Here is a 6,893-nt window from a genome sequence, read left to right on the forward strand (position 1 = left end):
CGGGGAAGGTAATGAACAGATTGTCTGGAGTGACATCATGCAGCACATACAAGACAACTGGGGGATCAGGCCCAGACAGCATGGATTTAGGAAAAGCAGGTCCTTCTTTACCAACCTGACCTCCTTTTATGACCAGGTGACCCACCTAGAGGATGAGAAAAAAGCTGTGGATGTCTCTACCTGGACTTCAGCAAAGCACTTGACACCATTTCCCCCCACACTCTCCCGGGGAAACTGGCTGCTCATGGCTTGGACAGCTGCACTCTTCACTGGGTAAAAACAGTCAGATGTCCAGGCCCACAGAGTGGTGGTGAATGGAGTTAAATCCAGCTGGTGGTCGGTCACCAGTGGTGTCCCCCAGGGCTCAGTACTGGGGCCAGTCCTGTTTAATAACTTTATCAATGATGTGAACAAGGGGATTGAGTGCACCCTCTGTCAGTTCGCAAATGACACCAAAGTGGGTGGGAGTGTTGATCTGCTGGAGGGCAGGAAGGCTCTGCAGAGGGATCTGGACAGGCTGGATTGATGGGCTGAGGCCAACTGTATGAGGTTCAACAAGGTCAAGTGCCAGGTCCTGTCCTTGGGTTACAACAACTCAAGGCACTGCTACACGTTGCGGGCAGAGTGGTTGGAAAGCAAACCAGCAGAAAAAGGACCTGAGGGTGCTGGTTGACAGCACGTGAACATGAGCCAGCCTGTGCCCAGGTGGCTGAGGCAGCCAGTGGCATCCTGGCTTGTATCAGCAATAGCGTGGACAGCAGGACCTGGGAAGTGATAAGCACAGCTGAGGCTGCATCTCAAGTACTGTGTCCAGTTCTGGGCCCCCACAACAGGAAAGACATTGAGGTGTCAGAGCGTGTCCAGGGAAGGACAACAGAGCTGGTGAAGGGTCTGGAGCACAAGTCATATGAGGAAAAGCTGAGGGAGCTGAGGGTGTTTAGTCTAAAGAAAAGGAAGCTCAGGGGAGACCTTATCACTCTCTACAACTACTTGAACGGCTGTATCCAGGTGGGGGTTGGCCTCTTCTCCCAGGTAACAAGTGACAGGACAAGACGAAATGGCCTCAACCTGTGCCAAGAGAGGCTCAGGTTGGACATCAGGAAGAATTTCTTCACTGAAAGGGTGATTAAGCATCGAAATAGGCTGTCCAGAAGTGGTGGAATCACCATCCCTGGAGGTGTTCAAGAAACGACTGGATATGGCACTTAGCGTTATGGTTTAGCTGACACAGTGGTGTTCGGTCAAAGGTTGGACTCAACCAATTCTGTGATTTTGTGATTCTGTGACTAGAAAGTAAAAAGGCAACTGGCTGAAGAGCACATCCTGGCAACTCAGATGATGAAGGCCACAACTTCTAGCATTAAAGATCCAGAGTTAGTTAAATAAGTACAGCACATTAGAGGAGCGTGTGAAGTCCTTGAAAAGGGCAGGAAGATCTGAAAACTTTGTTAAAAAAAATAGTCTGTTTTTCAAGCACGAAGAAACAGCAACACCACTTTCCAGGTTACTGAAAAGGAGCTAACGTCTTCAGTCAGATATTTACAATACAAAATAATTAACACAGCATTAACAAGTACTTGTTTTATGATAAAATGACACTTAATGACTCATAGGAGAAAACACCCATATTACATTCCAACAGAAATACCATGTAAGCAAGGATTTTATTAATCATTGCAATTAAATCATCTCAATGTACTTAATTAAATTAATTCATTCCATAAATTCAAACCAACTCTTAATCAAAACACAAAATTAGGAAACAAATAATAAATGTAAATAAGCCACTCACCTTTTCCCTTTCATAACAAATACATATACTTTCCCGTGTTTCACTGTCATTCCATAAGCCTTTTTTATAGTAATCTACAAAAATATTTGAACAAAAGATTCTTACAAAACCCATGCTATGTATAAACAAAGGCTCCATAAACAACAGATAAAAATACCACAAAATGGACTAATGTAGGTAAGTATCACTAGAAGTAAAGCTATCCAAATAAATATAATTTCAATATACCTTAACCTTTCTTCTTTGTCTATCATGCTGAACTTTTCATATTGAAACAATGTCAAATTGTGCAGCAGCAAACAGAAGTATAATCAAATACACACAATTTCTTGCAATGAGTCATTTACTGGATCTGGTCTTACACAGCCACAGACAATGTTATAAAGGAAGCAAAGCATGATGATAAGACTTTTCAGACAGAAGCCCTTTCCCTGTGCTGCAGCAGCTCTCAGGTGTCAGAGACAGTAAACCAACCAAACACCACTATAAGTAACTGCAAAATAAAGAAGGGATGAAATACAGGGAGTTTCTGAATGTATAAACAGGGATGTATGAAACAGGACTGGAATAATTGTATTATACACATACATAGCATCAGAGGGTACATCAGGGTGATACAGCAAGCCCTGTGACACACCTTACAGTGCTATATGCAAGCTGGCAGTGTCCTAAATGTATCCTGGGGTGACACAAGGGGTATATCAGCCCCTTCCAAGAATTTTGGTTTCTTTTGAACAAACACAGAATTGTGGTCTGCAGAAGAGATACTGTTCAGTACACTACATCTCCAAACTGGACAGCTGGAAGCCCAGAACTGTAAAGCACACCATCCAACTAAGATGTCACGGAAACACAACATCCATTCATGGTGATGATCCTTCAAAAGAAATGTTGGCAAACTGCAAAGTGTTAAGAAAAGAGCTGCTACCACGCCTTTTTATGAAAGACCAAGGAAAAATCAATTGTTTGGTTCAGCCACAAAAGCACTGGGATATGAAAGCATCTACAGATGGAGACTTCCTATTTAATTAGACCTTACTAATGAAGGCATGACTAACAAGGACATTACTTCAGTTGTAAGCTTGTGCAAGCACATTGCTTTCCATGGAATTCGTGAAATAATAGAAAAGACAGTATTGAACCAAATCCAGACTTACTGTCTTTGATTGAAAATTACAGTAAACAAAAAGCAATTGGAGGTAAACCTGACAGTGATTAAATTTGTATTAATCAGCTCACAAGTCTTCTAGTTCCCTAAAATTGTTCAAATGTATTTTTACAACAAAATAGTATATTACCAATTTCATAGTCTCAATAAATCTCTCTTCAAATTACTCAGAAATAAAAGAGAACATTAGAGCACCATAAGCTAAGTGAACAGGAACGTTCACATCACAATTCACAAGGCACTAACGCTAAAAGAGCTTTCAACCACTCGAGAGCATAAAGTTACAAAATAGATGAAAAGAAAATTTACACTGTAAACCAATCTCAAGTCTTTGATGAGGTAACTTTAATATGATTTTTGACTCGATCTTTTCATTAACTGAATGTAATGCTATCTAGAATAACATAATGCCAGCTTAGAGTTCACCTCATAAAATATTTCAAACATGCTTTAACTTACACGAAGTTTGAAAGAAGTTAATGTGATTTGGAAGGGTCTGGAATAAGCAGTCCTGATAACAATCCACTAGATCATTTGGGCAAACAGCAAAAGACCTGACTTTTCAGAAGTCCCAGGGTACTATCTGCTTAATAGTTGACATTCAGCTTCTATAAAAATCACATCCTTAACTTTTATATTTAATTCTTCTAGCCTGTAAATGGATACTCTAATACTGTTCTTCATACAGCTTTTGTGAGCCTGCACTTAATGTGAGCAAAGTGCTTTGAGATCTTTAGCACGAATAAAATATATTTTACACTTAGACGTTAATTATAGAAGTAGCAATATTTGAAATAGGATTTTGTTTCAAGGCAGCAAGACTAAATCAAACATGATTATCTTGGCTTTGATTGTGTTATTTTACTTACTATGCTCTATTTTTCCTTGCATTTGAAATATGTAATTTCGCTTTTCTGTTATGTAAATGAATGTTTTTCATCTAACATATCTATTTTTGGAAAAAGAATAATTTTCTTTCCTAGGCTAAGACAGAAACGTTGCAGAACACAATTCTGAAGTCTAACTGACAGAGTATCGCAAGGTCATTGCAAGCATTCAATAGCAAAAGCAGCAAGGGATGCCCAGAAGACTCACTGAACTTAGAACATTAGTATGTAAAGGTTTAATCTACACAGGTATCTATCTATATATATAAACAACACAATAATATTTAATACAGATTAACTAGTCCTTCTGTCCTTCAGTTAGGTGATCCCAACCAAAGCAGCTACAGTTACAAGTTGTGGCCTTTTTGAAAAGTAAAAAGAACTGGGATAAGGACAGGAAAAAACACTCGCATGCAAAAGAGGTCAAGCCACTGCCACCACGGACCTCTCTTTGAAATATTGTTTATTACTTCTGCAAAGTGTGTTGATTACACTGCTGTATGTGTTCTTAGATATCAGTGGCATTTAATGGACAACAATGTACTCGGGAAAATACATGTCATATTTATATATAATCCTATTAAAATAAACAGGGTTACTACCTGCAGATTACTTTGATTCTATAGTTTGTGTGATCAAATTACATTGCTTCAGTCTTCTTTTCTCTGAATTTCACATATTCCCATGCTGAGTAAAGAGAAAACGTAATATTTACATTTAAGTCATGGAGAAAAATTAGGAATCCAAAAATTGCCAGCATTAAAGAGAACTGAAGTTAGGGCTAGCTAACCAATTTAAAAAATTATGCCCCGTGATAAAAGATGACCCAATAAATCAAAGGAATAAAGCACCTGTTGAGAAGAAAACATTATCATTTCAAAGCAGTGCTGAAACACTGGTATTTACCCAGACAAATGAGGTTAAGAAGCATATTCTACTCATTCAAATCTTTAAATGAAAGTAAATGCCAACCTAAAGCTTGTTTTCAGCATTCTGTGATGCCTAAGAAATGTTGTCACTCACTCATTACACTCCCTCACAGGGATGTAATTTCCACCCCCACCTATCGTCATCACATCTGGTTTGGTATGCAATTTCACCAAAAAAACAGTCATGTAGGCACAAAATCACAACATCTTTTGAGAAATGCTTTAGTATGCAAGTTTGGGTAATTACACACACTATTAAGTACACCTTGAAATATAAACCACCATGGAATAATTGGGAGGAAAATCTTAGTCCAAAGCCTCAATAGAGCTATAGCTTATTATTAGTACACTGGGGTTTAAATCACTTCTCCAAACAGCAAAGCACAAGACATAACAGAAAACTTCACATCCCAAAGAGTCACAGATAATAAAGTTGGAAGAGAACGCAAACAGGTAATCTTTCTACCTACCCCAAGGCAAGGTCTGCAGCTTTATCACTTCAATCTGTGTTTGTGAAACAAACCTTAAATATCTGAAATGAGTGGGAGTTCACTGTCTACCTACTTCATGTATTCCAGTGTTGAAAAGTTTCCCCTAACACAGAACCTGAACCCAATCTATTACAGTGTGCCACCTTCCTCAGTACTGGAAAGTTTTTCAATCTAGCCAGACTTCTGATGCACTTAAAACAGTAAATACACTCTTCTCAGGAATACATAGCACCAGCAGAACAAAAGCACCAAGATGTGGTATTAGCTCCACTTAGCTCACTGAAAACAGACACTGAAAGAGGCTCACGGCACTGCATGTTACACATCTGGCTTCATGGAAAATACATAGGTTCGCACCTAAGTCTCTGCATGTTCAAAACCATACATGGTTCGAAGACAGTGGGGAAACTTTCTTCCCTGGCACCCAAGGACTGTTCTTTCTCTGATCACAGAATATTAAAAAATATAACTTTCCAGCTTTCCTCTGTTTTGAAAGTTAAGGGGGTGAAAAAAGGCAAAAAAAACTTTACGGCAGGTACTATACAGGCCATCTTGCACCAGCACCCACCGAGGCCAAGGCCAAGAGGGCTGATGCCATCTAGGCCACCAGATGCGAAACGCTACTTCTCAAAACAAACAACAACAACAAAAAAAAAAAAAAAAAAAAAAAAAAAAACCCCAACCACAAACACCAGCCAAGACACTTTCACAAGGCCCGGAACATGCCAACCACCGGCGGGCATCCCGTGCCAGCCCACCTCCCCTCCTGTCCTGGGCACATTCGCCCCCTCCGCCGCTCCACAGCCCTGGGGCTGCCACGTGCTGCCAGTGTCTCTCTCCCACCAGAGATTCCCGTGTCTCCACACGCTGCCGGCCGGCACAGCGGGCGAGGGGCCGCGCCCCCCTCGGCACCTCTGTACTCACCTTCACACACCTCGAACTCGGCTGCTCCATTGAGCTGGTAGAGGCACCAGTCAGCCGCGCTCTCGCCTGCGGGGCCGCCGGCTGGGCAGGAGGAAAGGCACAGTCAGTCGGGGCACCCAGAGCCGGCGGGGGGACTGGGCTTGAGGGAGGGAGAAGGGAAAGTGGGCGACGGGAGAGAGAGGCAGAGTGGGGAGGAGAGATGGAGGGAGCTGAGGAGGGAACAGAAGGATGAAAGGGGACAGAGAGTGCCGGGGGAGGGAGCGCGTTTCCAGATACCCTGCTTGTGGGACATGGGTGTTGCCCTCCGGAAGGCGCCCACTGCTCTGAACTGTTATTTGCTCTGCTCCCAACGCCCGTGGCTCGGGGCGCTTCCTCCTTCTCCCAGCGGAGCGGGCGCAGGCAGCCGCCACTGCCTCGGGGCGCTCAGGGAGCCGGGGGAGGGAGGACGGGAAGGAGGGAAGGCTCCGCCCGGAGCTCCCGGCGGAGGCGGCGCAGCCTCGCCAGGACCCGCCGCGCCCGGCACCGCCGCGGCTCCAACAGGTGTGAGCGGCCCCGGCCCCGGGTGGGATGCGACGTCCCAGCCTGGCCTCACCCCCGGCCAGGAGAATCCTCCCTACCCTCCGTCCAGGAGAACCCCTCCCTGCCCTCCGTACGGGAGAATTCCTTCGTGGCGTCCGTCCGGGACAACTCCTTCGTGGCGTC

The 6,893-nt window shown here is 43.3% G+C and overlaps 1 long non-coding RNA gene across 3 annotated transcripts in view; it reads right to left on the reverse strand.

Annotated features, from left to right (window-relative positions):
* LOC108503747 overlaps positions 1–6,893 on the reverse strand; it is a 27,843-nt gene extending 20,950 nt beyond the window's left edge. For all 3 annotated transcript variants that reach the window (XR_001876908.1, XR_001876906.1, XR_001876907.1), the window contains exons 1-2: positions 6,845–6,893; positions 6,192–6,272 (exon numbers count right to left, since the gene is read on the reverse strand). This is a non-coding gene — a long non-coding RNA (uncharacterized LOC108503747). The remainder of the gene's footprint in view (positions 1–6,191; positions 6,273–6,844) is intronic.

The sequence above is a fragment of the Lepidothrix coronata genome, unplaced genomic scaffold, assembly GCF_001604755.1.
Source record: "Lepidothrix coronata isolate B3197 unplaced genomic scaffold, Lepidothrix_coronata-1.0 Scaffold145, whole genome shotgun sequence".
NCBI lineage: Eukaryota > Metazoa > Chordata > Aves > Passeriformes > Pipridae > Lepidothrix > Lepidothrix coronata.